Below are 19487 nucleotides of genomic sequence, written 5' to 3'. Positions count from 1 at the left end.
GGAATGTGAATTAAATGAACATTTCAGGAATGATTGTATTATCTTGCATACTAATTCATGTTTGTCTTTCGTTATGCTAATTCAACTTATAATTTCAATATGCAAATATGCTGTTAAACTATATTTGAATTAACGGAATGTACCTCTTGAAGAAATATTTCTTTATCAAAATGGTTTTAGGAGGATAAATTTAAGGAAAGACTTTATAATAGAGTAAATAATATGCATTTTTTTAAAATAAGGATTATAATTTAAAATAAACAATTTTTGTAATAATGTTTAGTTAAATAAAGATATCATAATTCTACTTACTATGAGTATCGTGCGGATCAGATGTCTTCACCAAATGAAAGCACAGTTTCAATTCCAGCTTTCATATTGAAAATAACCACGTGACTAGTTCTCATTTATTTTCTTATTACAGGACCTAATTAGCTGAAATCACCTGTAAACATTACGTATGTTGATTATCCCGTACATGTCCGCTTGTTAGATCATTGATACCACCTTAGACCAGGGTCAATTGATAATTGGAAAGATATGATTGATAATGTAGTCAGGCAGAAAGGAAAATTCAGCATCATTGATCATTTTACAAATCTAATACTTTTATTTCGTTGTAATTTAGTCCTTTTTATTTAATGAAAGCAGTATCAAGAGATTTAATTTTATCTGTTAAAGCGTTTATAACAAGACGTTTATGCTGTCCACATGTTTCAGCATTTTGATTAATGATTGAAGTATCTTGGGATTTAACAGTATAATAGAAGAAGCTTAAAATAAAACATTTCTTGGAGAAAATTGGGAATTAAATACCTGATTAATATATGTGACGGTCAATCGAGGAAGAGAGTCTACGACAAGCATCAAATCTTAATTCTCAAGTGTTTTGTAAAACTGTCTGTTTAATTATGTGTAAACACAGAATTACTAAGTAATGCGCCATGTAAGGACCTAGCGTAGGAATTTACGTCACATAAGATGCACCCTAAGGAATAGTTGTTGTAAAATGATTTTTCTCCATTTAGTAGTAAAATCTTTAATATTAATATTCTGGAAAGGAACTTCAAATATCTTCTTTTGGTTTTTTGGCGTCGTTGGATGTCTGTCTCATTGTCGTATTACTCATAACTTTTTCTGCGTGTATTTATTTTCAATCGCAAGAGCGAAACATAAATTGTAAAATGAAAAAATGTAGTCATCAGGTTTTAGACAATATTGATTTGATGTGTATATTAGTTTAACGTTTAAAGTTTAAAGAATGAGTTGTGTGTTCGTGTTTTATTTTTTTCGTTTGTTATCGATTGATGTTTTCATATTGTCCCTTTGCTGATTTCTTCAATATGTGCGTGTTTTACAGAAGACAGTCTGCATTCCGATTGGAACCAACTTTACACTTCTTCTAGATAAAATTTCACTGAAATTAGTATTCTTTTAAGAATATGAATGTTCTACTAAACAGATGATATTCCCTAACAGAATAATTCAAAGACAAAATGTGCTTAATAATATGTTAATATCATCTACCCCTTTACACTGAAAATAAAAATGGATTCATTGGTCGGTGTTTAACGTCCACTGGAAAACATTAACTTCATATCAGGACAATAACATGTTAATGTGTTATGAATATGAACCATGCTTTAGACTTGACCAACACACTGATTCGGATTTTGAACGTGCTAGCTAGTTCACATAAAAATCGTTCATAGAAAGATTTGGCATAATGACATGGAAGTATCGAGGTTATTGTATTGGTATTATACAAGAATAAAAGTTATCTGAATATATACAAGAATGTACTTCAATGAGACTACAACCCAACAGCACACAAAATTAAAGGCATCAACATCATTCAATCTCATACAGTCTTCAACAATAAAACCCGTGTTTTAAATACATGTCAAGCCCTTTATCGGCCCGAGTCTTGAAAATTATTTAAATTGAATTTGGAGACTATTAAAGATTTCCTGCAATTACCACTTTTGTTCATATCTGACAATACGGGTTGTCAGCTTAGTTAAATTTGGCAGAAGTAATTCAACGAAGACTTTTAGTGAATATGATTTGTGTATTAGTAACTGTTATAAGCTTTGAAATTGATTTCAGTTAAATAAATAAAAACATAAAAAAGAACAAAATTGCGAAGACTCTGTTATTGTTTCTTTAAGTCTATTGTTTTTATGTAAACTAGTCTTTGGTGCTTTGTACCGATCTATTGAGTTCAGCCATTTGCAACTGATTTGATAGTTCTAATGTTGTGCTGTTACACTGTCCTAGGTCAGGAAAAATGTTGAACAGTGACAAACATGTTTAATCTAACCTAATTATTTATGTGTATGTTCCAAGTCAGGAGCCTGTAATTCAGTGGATGTCGGTTGTTCATGTTTATCATATTGTTTTCGTAAATTGTATTTTTATAAACTTCTAGTAGGCTGTAATATATCTCGACTGAATGTTTAATATTTTTCATGACAGGGCTAATTATAGCTTCTTATATGGAATGGATTTTTCTCATTGTTGAAGGCCGAATGATGACTTAAAATAGCGTATATCCACGTCATTTGAACTTATGTGAATACTTGTTTCATTTATTTTGTTCTAGACTGAAAACACATGTCCTTCCATCTCTGAAAATTGTTATTCATAAGCAAACAAACTCAAGTGGATAGTTTTTCTGTAAATTTGAAATTCTACAAATCGTAAATGTTTACTTATTTTTTTGTTTATAAAACTGTAATTTTCAGCACGATTTTTGTCGTTCGCAGCATGTGAACTTTGGTATTTTCGTTGAAATAAATGACGCAACCATAACATAGATGCCATCACCACAAAATCAAAGATGTTGCTGAAATTATAAAGAGAGTTGCGATTCATTGTGGTAAACAAAACTACATTTTTCCAAACCTTGAAAGCAACCGCATACTTAATGCTTGTATTTTATCCGGAAATCATCTCTTAAGGTAATTTGGACACACATTAGCGAAATAAATTGATTTGAATAATCGATTTGAAATCTTTTGCTTTTGAAGCAACAAAGCCATATTTTTCTAACCTGATTATTAACCAAATATTTAATTGGTTATTTTTGTGTTACAGTTTATAAACTGTTGTTGTAGATTTGTGAGTATAGTAAATATATAAGCTGTACTGGTGTGAAACGTGACAAACAGATGATATTGGTAAAAAAAAGTTTTTTGTCCATATGTAAAATTTCTGGTCAAGTAAAGTTCATTTACACATTATTTTTATTACTGTATACGACATATACACGTTGGTATGAAATCAGATCTTTTTACTAATATAGAAATAAGGAGATAGGATATGATTTTAGGTTCGATGTTTCATATTCAACAAAATTTATTACGTCTAGCACTTAGAAATTTGTCAAGTATCAGTGTAGAATTTATGGAAAACTGATTATCTAATATTGTCTTATAAAACATGTTATACAAACTTCAGTGCTCACAACACGTGCTTCTAAAAAACTTACACCATGTAAGGTCAAACCAAAAGGTTATGGAACAAACATATATATATATACAACATTAAGATACATTCAGGCAAAATACAAAATTTTTCTGACGGAGTTACAGCGTCATAGTGACTACATAAATAAAAAATAGGAAGAAATACCAAAATTCATAATTAACATTCCGAAAAAACAGGCAATACCATGGTCAAATAATTTAAACGCAGAGTAGACAAGCAACAATTAACAAAACACTACAATGCAAACTAAACATTTAGTAACGAACTCCACCATAATCCTGTGGTGAACTCAGATACTCTATAAAGGCCAGCTTCTGCTCCACATGCATGGTACACACACAGTGCTACTCCTGTTAACATACGTTAATGCATCATACACTAACGAATTGATAAATGTCTCTTGTCTAACCCGAAATCATTATCTTATTCATATATAAATTACAACCCAAATATTTGCCCGAAGTGAAGTTTGAAAAGAAAACAAGGTTTACCAGGACAAATGATACACATGACTTTTATCAGGAGAAACCAAGCAGTTATTGCAACATACAATTGCACACAACACAACACCCCAAACGAATACCAAATGAACAAGAACGCCTACATATGTTACAATAACAGCCTACAGTTACTGCCGAGGATCTCTGAAAAATTGTTTTTCATAAAAAAATATGGACATACAGCAAACATAATTGGATATTTATTTTGTAAATTCGACTTTCTAAAAATCATTATATATATCCGCTAAAGTAGTATTAAGTCTCAAATAATTTTCAAACACGATTGTTCGTTCTCAACATGTGATATTTGGTGTTTTAATTGAAATTATTAAGGTACTATAACATTGATGACATCACAACAAACTTCAAAACTGTTGCAAAACTTATTCAAAGGTTTATGCTTTCACGGTGATGATCATATGCAATTCATAGCCTTTAATCCAACATCATACTTGATCTTTGTTTTTTCTCCGCAAATCATCTTTGGAGATAATTTGGACACACAGTAGAGGAACTTCTCGATTTGGATTAATCGACTTTGAAAACTTTTGTAATTGAAGCAACAAAGTTCTATTTTACCAACCTTGGATAAAAGATAATAAGAGGATTTATAGATCCTTAACCAAAATATATTACATTGCTTTCGAACGCTTTTATTTTGTGTTACAAACTTTTATCTGGTCGCTATAGATTTGTGAATATAGTAAGAATATAGGCTGTATTGTGTTCAACATGAAATATTGTATCTGGTTTTCTATCCATATTTAAAATTGGTGGTCAGACAAAGTTCATTAGAACATTATTGTATAAATATATACGTCAGATCAAAATTGATATGAAATGAGATCTATTTGTTAAGATTACTCGAAACACTAACGGACAACTCATATTAAATCCGGAAGAGAACTAAAAAGCCAATCAACGTCACGTTAAAATGTTTCATATTCTATCATATTCATTCTGTCTAGCATCTAGCAATTTATCAATTACCAGTGCATAAGTATTGTTAGATTGACCATCCAATATTGTCTTATACAAACACATGTTCAATGTGCACAGCACGTGCTTCTAGAAAAATATCTACATAATTCATTGTCAAGCCTAAAAGTTTTGTGGAAACAAAGAATTTAGAAGAAATACCATTTTTTTTTCTGATGGAGTTAGTCTCGTAGTAACAGATACATGTATTTTTTTACCTTAAATTTGTCAATAAAATATTTCGTATACATAGTGCCTTTAAATTTTACCTAAACAATTCTACAAAAAGAGGATGAAAGTAGCATGAGATCATATAAAAATCCCATTCAGAAGAAATATACAATATCATGGCTAAAACATGTAACTGACGAAAAGACAAAAAATACAGTCCATAAAACACTACAAAGAAAACTTAAGATTGAGCAATACGAACTCAACCAAAATAACCGGGTGATGAATTCGGGTCCTACTCCTCGTCTTTCATCTGCCACGTTAGTCCTGTTACTATATTCATCAGTGATCATGTATCATACAATGATGGATTAGCAAATGTCTCTTTTCAAATCCTAAGACATCACCGAATTCATTAACCATGGGTACTTTGAAGGTCTCTAACCACTACTTGCCCAAGAAAGAAAGTTTTCCATGACAAATGATGAACAGGATTATTATCAGTAGAGTCTTGAAAAATACAATCGCACACAACACAACACTTACAACTAAGGCACAAAGAACAGGAATCCTACATGTTATATATTGTTTAATGAATAAATATAAACACCCAACTCTGTAATTAAACAATAAGTTTATCTGCAGTTCCTAGCAAGAGCTTAATTTTAATTAGTAAAACTGGTTATATAAAAACAACATATACTAGTGCGCTTTCATGTTTTATTGCATTGGATGTATGCATTTGTATTTGTGTGTCCGTGTGCCTTCATTTTTTATCTCGTGTATTTTCTTCCTGGTTCGTTTTAACAGATTTCTCCTTCACTCAATTTGATCTATCATATTTTATCATTGATTTTTTTAAACAAAAACCTTGAATTACAACTATTACTACTCAACGAGAGACAATTTCAAAGCATCATGTTCTAATGCATGGTGACATCTTCTTAGGATATACAGATGATATTAATAATATCATCAATGATATTAAATTTAAAATTTAATATGCAGACTCGTGTTTCTTTTACACAAAACTCGTTAGTGGAGATAGAATCAAACAAATGGAAGATCAAATCAAATACTAACTAGAAGAGCACTAAAAACAAGCAAAAAAAAAAAACAAAACAAAAATACGAAATATTGTGCCAAATACGGTCAAACGTTAAAATAGTTCAAATATCGAGGTTCAGTGTAGCTGTCATATACCAACAAACTTACATGTATGTAAGGTACAGAAAATTGTTGTACATCGAATGGTCTATTATCGGAAAAGATTTTACGACTTTTCAGAAGTATGTCAGCAGCTACTTCAGAAATGATATCGGCATTTAACTGGAACATTAAAGTTCCTACTAAAGTCAACATGTACTATAATATTTCGCCATTCTTGTATCGACAATGTTAGTGAAATTCACAAAAGAAGTTTTCAATTTGAACACACTATAAATGTTTCATTTTAGATTGGACCCAAGGGGGCGGAAAGAAGTGAGTTTTGACATATATTACCAGAGGTGTACCTACTCAATTCAATAAAGACTTATATGTCAAATTGAATTAAACATTACAATTATTCTTAGATGAATGATTAAAAAATTTAAGGATTTCAATTTGATCAAATTTAAAGCGATTGGTTGCATGTACGATAACTACAATTTACTTTAAAATTCAAAACGTCTTGAATTATATCAAGACATACAAATAGTACTTTCAAAATAAGATATATATGTCTGAAACGCAACTGAAGATTTTCAAAATTTGATTTAAAAGAAATCAAGTTTGTCAACACTTAGCGTCTGTGAAATACACTGGTGAATAAATTGTAAAATAAGTATAAAAAAGATAGCTTTAATGCACGGATATATTCCTTTAAATCAACAACAGAAAACTATGGATATTTCTCATAAAATATGCGAATTGTTAATGTATACTTTTCTATGACGGTTGTGTTCTCTTATTCAAAATATGTAGCTCAAATATAAAGGAAGTATACATCAATCAGGTGAAAAAGTATAACAGACAAAACTTGAAAAAGCAGTCGGTATTGCATGAACTTCCAGCGAATTACAGTGAACCCAAAAGTGTCGACAGAGTTAGGATCTCACGTTATGCATGCACCAATCCTTCATATAATTCCATAGTCGCATTCAGTGTGAATGTCTAGATCTGTATACACCACCCAAAAAAACTCCAAGAAAACCCAAAAAACCAGTATACATGCCAGATATGGAGGACACACGCGAGATTAAAACAACTTCAAACATGTGCCTCTAGTAAGAGACCGTACTACCGATCAAACAAATCGTAAAGGCGATGTCTTAAGGAAAATACTGAATGATAAAACAGCAATCGTAATCATTTCTGGTTTGTTATTGAAAATACATATTACTATTAGCATTCGTAGGTCTGAAGACTTGTCAATTTAAAATGTTAACTTTATAATTTAATATTTTTCACTATAAAGAGATTGTCACTGTGAGAAACAATTGTTTGTGTGTGGGCATATTTTATTAGTAAGTAGATGATTTTATCTCACATTTTGTACATATATTGATTGTCATTCCGCTGTTGTAACTTACTAAAACGCATTCAAACATGCTAATATTTTCTTAAAGGGGCATTAGCTGTCAAATTCGTGTTTATCGATCTGATTATTATTCTCATATTTGATGTGTAACATTCTTAAACGTATATTCAAATTAAAAAACGTCTTAAATAAACAATAAACAATGGATGGACTCGATAATAAGTATCAGCATTTCTTGTGTATTCTAGTGTAGCCGATATAATCATAAATATAAATATAGATAGCGAGCACATGCAATTGGTTTTTCTATGTCTGTTTGATTTCATGTTATAGACTGAAAAATATGCTTATCGTCGTTATACCTGTATATGAATGATATTCTGTTGATCAAATCAGTCAACGAAATGAGTCATCCTTGTTTCACTTTCAATGTTGACATTCTTTTCCTTTTATTGACTGAACACGCCTAGTACATGCGTAATCCATCTCCAGCAAAGGGGTTACATTTGAGGTCACATAAATACGGATTCAATTGAGGTTGCATTATTGACTTGCAAGTCAATAATACATTAGCGAATTTTTTGAGCTTATTTTGACAAATTTGGGCCAAACTGACTGCTTGTAACGAAATATTACTTCTTATTTACGCATTTATTAATACTTGAAACAAAAAGAATCGTATTTAATGTTTTTGTCTAAATCGTCGATAAGTCCCTTTAAATATCCATGTGCAAAATTATTATGTATTAAATTGGCTGAAAAAAATGATTTTACAAACATTCAAACATCGAAATATATGGAAATTAAATAACAATATAGAAGTAGTCAAACGAAAATTGTTCAATCATCTTAAATACGTCACAATATGGGCAATGCACACCTAATTAGATATAATGGTAAACAGCTGAATAAAAATATCTCTCATAGAAACTTATCGCTAATATATATGTAATATAAAGACTTTTTCAATATTTTTCAACTTATCATATAATAAAAAAAATACAAATATGATATACTGAATTAGACATTTATTGCCTAAAACTGGATACCGGGATAAGAAAGCTGACTGCTTTTATTCGAATCGTATTGAATAACTACATATTACCCCCTCCTCCGCAGTGAGCTCGATCGATCGAAAGAGAAAATAATGTTACGAGTACACATTCTCAAGTCGAGTTGGTAAAGCCGATATAACTTTAATATGTATGTTGTTAAAGAGGTTAACTCTTCTAGATGTCTTGTATCCTTGATTATTTGTACCGTTGAGCGCTTTCTCATTGACGTATATCCCATTGTGACCTTGGCCAGAATTCCATGTCAGCTGTTTTGATTACTCGACTTCTGTCGTTCGTTAACTTTAACAAAAACCTTCTCCTCTAAAATAACTGCGCAAATCAGAAACAGACTTGGCCACAATCATCTTGGGATATGTGTTCCAACTTAAAAGCTATAACGAATGATCCCGGCTGCTAATGACATAACCGCCAAGGCTGAAAAATAGAACACGCTGGTAAAATGAGAGTATTGCATATGATTTACCTTGAAAACCATTATGGATAGAGAACTTTTGGCTAATGTAAAACTTTTCAAAATCAAAAGAAAACTCTCGATTTTGACCGAAAATGTTAGACGTCTCCTTGTAAAAGTAAAAATCCTTCAAGAAAAATGTTTATAGATTTTTTTGCTGATCTGGAAAATATAGAGCTGGAAACTCTTGTAGCAAAAATGATCCTTGGGACAAAATCTACGAAATCGTTTGGCGACTCCTTGTAGGAGTTATTTCCTTTGAATGACATTTTTAACCATGCATGTTTGTTGATTTTGCGGAAAGAATATATAGGAGATTGAGAGAAACTTTAAAAATCAAAATCGATAAGCAAAATAAGATTTTCAAATAAGTCAACATGAACGAAATCGTCAGAAAATTCCATTTAGGAGTTATTGCCATGAATGAAGACTTTTATTCATATGGAATAAGGAAATGTGGTATGATTTTCAATGATAGAACTATCCACCAGAGACAAAATGACGTATAAGATGGTCATCAGTTGCAAAAGCGTAATTTTTTGTGTGTCGATTTTTCGTCTTATTTCTTGACCTCGAAGACTGAGAGATGCTGATAGATGTGTATCACTGTAGTCTGCATGCAGAGTAAACCCCAGTGAACACATTGACCCCAAAAGTGCTCAGTTCGGATTCAGTGGATCTAAGTATGGCAGTCTAAAGAAGGTTATTTCCACCAAAAATACGGAATATTCCAATTTTACCGGAAGTAGTCGTTCCCTATGCGTATTCTAATAATAAGATCTACAAATAACAGAAACTATTGAAGATAGAGAGACACTATATAGTTAACCGTCCGACGAAGGGTATTATTGAAGTTGATGTGTAGGACGTCAAACACCCCATAGATAGACCCAATGATGGCCAGCTAAGAAAGCTTAAGTCGACTCGTTCTATGAATTAGATCCCTTGTGAATGATGATGTTTACCTTTTTGTATTTTTTGTAGAAACTATTTATAAAAGGAGAGAAAATAGAAATTGGAGAAAATGATCATAAAATAAACCTTCAAACAATTCAACATCTTTGAAAGAGAAATTGTTCATGAATGACGTTAAATTTTTGTCCTTTTTTGTGTTTTTTTCAGAAAGTACTCAAAACATGTAAAATAGAGAGATAATATATATCAGACTGGCGGATTAAGCCGATTGAATTGATGTGAGGGACGTTAAATACATTCTCCAAATATATGCATCAACTATAACAAAATAAGATCTCCAATCTATTCCTTGTAGGATGTTTGCCCTTGATTGACGATTTTATCATTTTCAGTTAGTCTTCTGTGAAACAGTAGACGAAGGGGAGAAACTGTTATTATTAAAAATGATCAGCAAAATAAGATCTACAAATGGATAAAAAGAACTAAATAATCACTCAATTCCTCATTTGCGTTATAAGTTCTTTTTCAAAGAGTACAGAATATGACCCTTTAACCCATAATTGGTATGGTCAAGTACAGCCTGAAAGCACAATAAATAAGTTTTTTCGTAAATGTATGACTCAATTTTATTATTATTTATATTTAGGTATTATGTTACTGATAATTAAATGAAATGTAAATCTATACATCATGATTTGAATAATAATATTTATATTGGTTTACATACAGTAATAATCTCCAATGTTTTGCCCAACCTTTAATTTCCGACTTAATACATGTATCACTATATTAATTTGGTAAAATCGAAATATTGATTGAGTTTCGTAACTTCAGCTGATCAATTTTCCCTTCGAATTTTTAAGGACGCTCGAGTTGGTTGACCGTTATGGAATATCTGTTTCACAAATATCGACGGATATTTTCCAATTGTCGTAACTCCCCCCCCCCCCCCCCCCCCCCCCCCCCTCCTTATATTATAGCAAACAAGACCACGTTGTACCCAATTTCTATATTTCTATATTTATATGGACACAATCAATTCTGATATGATTATTATTCCAGATGCAAAAATGGTCGTGTCATGATAAGAGGATGTTGTTATCTTTATAAACTATTCCTGGCGCAAACACTTCTTCCCTTGTTTTTTATTTTTCTTGTTGTTCCTATATATTATTTTATTAGGCAACTTTGTAAATTCTTGATTTGCGGTGAAGAAAACGGTTTTATCCATGTAGAATTTGCCTTCAATATTCTTTTGATCCAAACAATCATAAAATTCTTAAATTAACATATTTAAGTCCCCCTTCTATAGTGTTGTTGACACATTAAAATGATATTCTCCATGTGTTAGATTTATTATCCGAAATTAAAGTTTAATTTTAAAACACACTGTTACAGAAATAAAGGAGATACCCAATATAATTAAACTTGATGAATGTCAGTTCAGGAATAATTATTATAGAAAAAAACATTGTAAGACTTTGCATATACATCAACAGACACTTATCAATAAGAAATTCATCTGCTTATGGAGAAACCGAATTGAAGTAAAAAATAATTGACACATTTTTTTTATATAGCAATGAAAGCATAACTTTACACGTAAACAGAGCAGTATAGGGCTGGACATTAGCCTCGTTATGACTAAATGGTTTTCTGCTATAAACACAAAATAACTATGATTATTAATTAACTACTCTGTTATTGGACTTAATATGATGAAAACTGCCTATGCAATATAAAAGTGTCAACTCGGCCAATACAGAATAACTCGGCCAATATTGATTTTTTTTCTGTATTGGCCGAGTTCTGATCCGGCCAATACAGGATTTCGAAGCGTCTCTAGTTTTTAGATCGAAAATAATGATAAACACAAACTTAAAGTAAACAGTCGTTAGGAAGATGCAGTTTTCATTTACTCACCATAAACATGCCGAAACGTTCAGTGTGGCATATATTTCAGGTTAAAGACGGTCACATTCATTTAAAAAGCATTTTGTAAGCAGACAATTTAATCATTTCAGGTTTGGGCAACTGACCGAAGATTTGAACAATTACAAGTCACCCCTTCGGGTTGAAAAATAAATGACAGTTTACAAAACATGAGAAGCGAAAGTAATCAGTAAATCGGTTGTACCTGAGGTCGACAAGAAATGAACCCGAACCAGGCATATGCATTGTGGAAGGGTGACTTGTAATTGTTCAAATCTTCGGTCAGTTGCCTTATGGATAGCTGTATCATTTTCAATCATATTCAACTCCTACATTTTTTTGAAATAATTTGTTTCTGCATTACACATGCAATGGCAGTACCTTTCCAATTACTATTTATATGTTGCGTCTAGATATGAACTGTAACACTTTATAGTGACTGGTAAGGGTAGAAATATTCATCAGATGAGAAAATGTAGAAGACGCCTGGAAACAGCACTAGATCATTTGATATTGTAGCTTATAAAGTAAAACATGATAAATGGGAACTCAGATTTGGATAGTTCCACTTCAACGTAAAAAATGTTTATCTCTTGTGGTATATAAAACAATGTTAACACTGTAGTTAATTAATAAAGGTATCATTACGTGTATTTCTGTATTGGCCTTATTATTGGTCCTTGGCCAGCTGTATTGGCCTTCGGCTTCGCCTCAGGCCAATACAGCAAGCCTCGGACCAATAACAAGGCCAATACAGAAATACTCACATAATACCATAGAATAACTTTTTTAAATAATATTTACAATTTACTTCTTCATTTTGAAAACAAAATAACAATTTGATGAGGTCGTTCGAAATTGATGAAAAGTCTAATCGACAAAAACTAATGTCAATTATATATTTGTAATTTAAATTGGCTTTTAAATTTTTAAAATGAGAGAAAGTACAAATCAACAGACAAAATAATAATAAAAATAATTGCAACATTATTGAAAATAATTCTAATCTTAGTTTTAAATATTTTTCTCTTTATATAATATTACGATGTTGAGATAATTATAAGACTGCCAATAACTAACGTTCGATAGTAATCGTGTATGTGGGTTTTCCAAGACTAGACATATTTATTATTAACTTATTAAAATCTGATAACTGCAAGGATAATTTTTGAATTAAGAGGTGATTGTTTGAAGACTTAGTTCACTAGATCCATTGCATTAAGCAAAATATCAACATATTGAAGATCGTTGTATGATGTATGCAACACAATACTCAAACATCATACAAATGTGACAGGAGTCCATAATTTGATTATTGAATAACAGAACAAACGGTGTTCATAAAAAAGTTCGATCGAAACATTGTAACACGCAAGTGAAATTCAGGTTAATTCAACCAGTAATCATAATAAAATGTTAGTTGCGTGAAAACATTGTAAACATATATTTTCTACAGGATGCAAATGATAAAATCCCAAAGTGTCTATTTATCATTTAAAAACACAGATTAAAAGTGCGACAATTTTTATACAGTCATGAAGATTTTTAGTTTAAAGGAGTTGTTTTCAGCTATGTAATACGATTTTATTAGTTATATGCCCATAATTGATATATTACCGACTAAAACACTATAATAGTTTTGTCAACCTACAGCGATGGTAATTGGAAAGTTCATTTGTTAAGATTTTTCTAGTTTGGAAACACCATCGTTAATTTGATATTAATTATATAATAAAGCGGACCTTTTCCTTTGTGTGTTTAACATGGTTCATATTTACCCTCAATTCCTTTAAATAAAACAATATTTTACTAATACTTTACAAGTTTTCTCAGTGCATCAACTTTTGATTAAGTGGTCATTTATTAGCATTAGTTTGTTCAAAGTCAGTTGTTTATATCTATCATAATAATTTGCAACACATACATAAACTCTTGATGGTTGATTGCTTGATGTACAGTGGCAAATATTTCATGCATATTTAAAGCAAATATAAAGATTGCGATTAGTTAGTTTTGTTCAGTTAAATTCATTGTTTACAAAGTAAATTATCCTTTTGCACTAATATACTGCAGTGATGACTTTATATCTTAATGATGTATCAGGGATTCAGGGTATTACACTGTTCATATGGAGCGTTTAAGTGTTCATAATTATAAAAAGGGACACATTTTGGGGATAGACGTCACGTTTCTGAGTGTTACAAACATAATACTCCTTACTTGAGACCACTCAATGTACAGTTTAAAAATACATGTAGTTTAAAGTATATATACATGTAATACTAATATGAAGGGAAAACATTACAAAAACTATATGCAACCAAATATATGTATTTTAACCAAAATATCTTCACTGCATGTTTTTTTTTCAAATATTGAACATGTTTGTTAAAATAATATTTTCAATGTGTTGCTTCATGCGGACTATAGCTATATATATATGGATGATGATGTTGTATTGAAAAAGTTGCATGGACATATTAGTTCGAGACAAAAATTTGGTTAGACAAATAGGTGGAAATCCAGTAATTTTTGCAAAATCTGTACAAATAATCTTAAATGTGGAATGATATGGAAAATCCGACACGTGTTCGTTTGTTTACAAATAATAATGTCACGTGATTATTCAATGATGTCAGATTCATTATTCGCCATCTTTATGTGTGCATACAAAATTCCTCATCATAGCCATTTATTGTGTATTAACTTGAACAAATTGAAAAGATATGTTCATGGTTACACGTTAAATACAAAGATATTGCAAATACAGAAATTATGATGGTTAGATATTGAAATCAGGGGAAAATGTCAGTGACCCATATCGTCAAGGTTCACATTTTTGTCCATTGTCTACATTTCTAAGAAATGAGATTGTTACTTACCACTCTCAAAGACAAAGGTCAACAGCACCCAAATACATTACAAATGAATTATAAATAAAATGCTCAACGGAATTTCTGAAAACAGAAAGATTATATTCTCCGTTGAAGTCGAAGAAGTCTCATTCATGGAATTTTTTAAGGGCGCAATAGATCCTTACTCACTATCGGATTTTATGTAACAAAATTATATAGAAGTTCATTTAACAATATGTCAGTGTCTTCTCTTCTTCTGATATACAGTTTCAGCTTCATTTAATATTGAAGATAACATCAGGATTAATATATTACCTTTACAGAAGCTTCACTTAGGAATTACATATCAGCGGAGGAAATCTATTTATAGTTATCTTTGTGAATCTTTGGGATCACCACAGTAGTTCAACAAATCAGCGGAATTTGAATTTTGGGAATATCTATTTTTAATGCAGTTTTTTCAATACTTAAATAGAAATTATAGAAAAATGGAATGCTGTTAGTAGATATAAAACAGGAAATAATAAACTCTTTTTATAAAAGATGGATTGGATCGGGGTTCTGTGTATTCACATTATTTGTACAACTCTCCTTACTCTTGGGAATTTTGTCGAATTTCGTGACCTAAATGGTTCGCGAAAATTAATATTTTTATATATAGTATAGTAATTACCAAATAAGAAAGTTTTTAATGTCAATAGCGTTGGAATACGACTAACTCTTCCACTGCTTAAAATCTAGGGGTAGCAAACTAATGCATGATATTAATTTGTAACACAAAATCACATGAACTTGAAAAAACCGTACGCATGTTTTTGCTTTTCTTCATCTCAAAGTCACAGTAAGACCTTCAAAAACTTTTTACCAGTATGTCCAGTATGTCCAATTTAGTTGTGGTTAATGGTTCGGCCATTTTTGATGTTATGAAATATAAGAATATTAAAAATAGCAACTATAGGTCACCGTATGCCCTTCGACAATGATCAAAATCAATTCCGCATAGCACGCTACAAAGGTCCCGAATGACAAATTTTTAAAACATACCAAACGAGAAAACTCACGGCCTGATTTATGTACAAAACAAACATGATATTGTCACATTAACCGATTATGTCTGATTTGGTTGCTTACCCAATTTAGTCAATTCATATACCGGAACTATAAACAACTGTCATAGTGGGAGGTTAAGCTAGCTATAAGACCAGGTTGAACCTAGTAACATTTTCTTCGGAAAACTTTGGACATTGTTGCCATATGTAACAGTTTTGGACAGTTCTGCCAGATTCTGACAGTTCTATATGTAGAACAGTTTTGAATAAAATGGTTTATTTATTGAATCATTATGTATTTATTTTCATGCCCCACCTACGATAGAAGAGGGGCATTATGTTTTTCGGTCTGTGCGTCCGTTCGTCCGTCCGTTCGTCCGTCTGTCTCGCCTCAGGTTAAAGTTTTTGGTCAAGGTAGTTTTTGATGAAGTTGAAGTCCAATCAACTTGAAACTTAGTACACATGTTCCCTATGATTTGATCTTTCTAATTTAAATGCCAAATTAGAGTTTTGACCCCTAATTTCACGGTCCACTAAACATAGAAAATGATAGTGCGAGTGGGGCATCCGTGTACTATGGACACATTCTTGTTTTCTTTATTTTATTTTTCCTTATCTATTAATTCAGTTTTAATTTAATTTATATCATTTGAATCAAATATTCTGGGATATCATTGTCACTTTTCATGATTAATTATATATATTGTAGTTTAGTTTTAATTATTTTTTTATATCGTGATTATTATGGTTGTTATTTCAGCTTCATGAGCTGTTGTTAATATTGGCGCGTGACAGAATTTATATTCGAATACCGAGCCTTTTCTTTTATGTGTATTATTTTCATCAATATTTTCTAGGGTATTGCTGTTAGTTTTCATGATTAATTATTTTGCATTGTTCAATTTTTAAATTATTGTTTGTTTAGTTCTTAAGCTCTTAAGCTGGTTTTGATATAAGTGCGTGCCAAAATCTACATTATAATACTAAACCATACAAAAAATTTTAATGGCAGGTAAACTCTAGTTTACAAACACTAAAGTAAATATAACAAATCGAAGTATAAATATATGGGTCGTTTAAATCAGCGATATACGACAAAAACCAAGTACCATATGTGAAAAAAAGAAGGATCATATCCTGAATATGCCCCAAAAAAGGTTCGCTATATGAGTAATAGTTATACACTGAGGGATAGGTGTGTCTGGCTAAGAAACCCCGACGGCCGGAGGCCGGAGGTGTATCTTATCCAGACACACCGTATCCCGAAGTGTATAACTAACTTACACCCGATGCTAAATCCTACAGTGGAGATCACTTCTAACCTCTCATCAAATCTGTCAGAATCTGTCAGGAGAACTGTTCTAGGATAGTATGTAGAACTGTCATCCTGACACCTTATATAGTTCTAGCTAGAACAGTTCTAACCTAGACCTGATTTGGTCAGTTCTACCTAGAACTGGTTTAGACAGATCTACCTAGAACTGATCCTGACAGTTCTACCCTAGAACAGTTTTAGACAGTTCTACCTAGAACTGACAAAATATTTGGTCAGTTCTACGACTAGAACAGTTCTACGATTAGAACTGATTTGGTCAGTTCTACGGCTAGAATTGATTTAGTCAGTTCTATCCATAGAACAGTTTTAAGAACTTTTTGTCTTAATATAAATAAGTCAAAAGAATATAATATATATTAAAAAATTGCAGTGACGTCATTTAGAACTGTTCTACAATCCTGACAGGTTTGGTCAGTTCTACGGCTAGAACAGTTTTAGACAGTTCTGCTAACAGTTCTACGGTTAGAACTGATTTAGTCAGTTCTGCTGACAGTTCTACGGTTAGAACTGATTTGGTCAGTTCTGCTGACAGTTCTACGACTAGAACTGATTTGGACAGTTCTACCTAGAACAGTTTTAGACAGTTCTACCCTAGAACTGATCCTGACAGTTCTACATAGAACTGATTTGGTCAGTTCTACCTAGAACTGATTCTGATAGTTCTACTTGGAACAGTTCTAGGGTAGAACTGTTCTAGGTAGAACTGTTCTAGGACAGTTTAGAACAGTTCTATGACAGATTATTCTGACAGTTCTAGTGAGAGGTTGGAAGTGATCTCCACTGTATATTTGTTTACATTGAATATTAAATGAAAAAGAAGGGATAGCATTTTTTTGACAATATCAAACCATGATTAATGAGAATGTTTTTTTAAATGAAACACCACTAGTAACCTTACTTTTTCGGTCTTCATTCGAACTTTGACAAGTGAGTAGATTTTAGAAATGTCAAAGTTACTGTTTTGCATATTCCCGTTTAATCCATGTGCTAATATGGATCAGCAGGTCAAGGTTGGTCATATCGTGCATTCTTAATGCAAAAAAAAATGGACGGGTATGAGACGGACGACATTTTGAGTCAGGCGTTGGATTTGGCAGAATTAAGAGTCTAAAGATAACGCGATATTTATAACCCATTAGGTAATCTTAAATTTATTTTACATGTAACTTACGGTTTTATAAAAAAAAGCACCCCCCCCCCCATCTCTTCTCAACATTAAACAAACAAACATTATTTCGAACATACTGAGGAATAGGTGTGTCTGGATTAGAAACTGGACGACAGGACACGCTTAACATACAAAAATACAGATTGCATGCTAGTACGTAGGAACTCCCGTTTTGGTGGGAATTCAAAGCGGGATGAGGGGGTTCCGAGCGTTGGAATCCCCCTTTTCTACGATCAATTCTTTTGAATGGGGACATTGGAACCCCCCTCCTTTATCCTGGGTTGGCACCCCCTTTTAAAAATGGCTGGATCCGTCCCTGGTTGCTATCATTATCTTCAACAATCCAAACATTAATAAATTTATTTTTATGATTAAGACTTAGTCCAAATGTAAACTATATGTTTTAATGTATAATTTACATAAAAGTTCTTTTTATGTATATATTTTTTAAGACATTGCCATATGGACTTAAAATTGTAGCTTCAAGCTGAGGAGTATTTAAATGATTTTCTTTTAATTCAAAATAGATGCTAAAGATTTTTTTCGATATTGGAATTTCCTGAAATATGTCTTGAAACAACTTGTAGTGAACACTATTCGCAATCTCTTCTGTTCATGCTATTAAAAAAATCATATTGTTATGAATAACAATGGACTGTGTTTTCGGGATGTAGAAGCAGGGGTTTCCAGAAACCCCGCTCGTCACACCCTGTGGTCAAAATCCATTGTTATTCGTAACAATATTTCTATTCAATCTACACTTGTTTCAGAAATAGAAACTGTGAAGTATGACAATAGAACCGGGGTGTAATGTTAAGTAAACACAACTCAGTAGAAAAGAAAAGATAATACGAACAGAAAGATTGAACAATATATCTGTGTCAAATAACGCCACAAAAACAAATAAGAGGTGGAAGATACCAATGGGACATTAAAAAAAAACTAGTCGAAGAAAAACCGACAACGCCATGAAAAAAGAAAAAAAAAGAAAAAAAACGGATAAAAGAAGTCTATACAAACACTTCATAGAAAATTTAACCCTG

Source organism: Mytilus californianus, unplaced genomic scaffold (assembly GCF_021869535.1).
Source record: "Mytilus californianus isolate M0D057914Y unplaced genomic scaffold, xbMytCali1.0.p SCAF_11, whole genome shotgun sequence".
NCBI classification, from domain to species: domain Eukaryota; kingdom Metazoa; phylum Mollusca; class Bivalvia; order Mytilida; family Mytilidae; genus Mytilus; species Mytilus californianus.
This window is presented reverse-complemented; position numbering follows the sequence as displayed.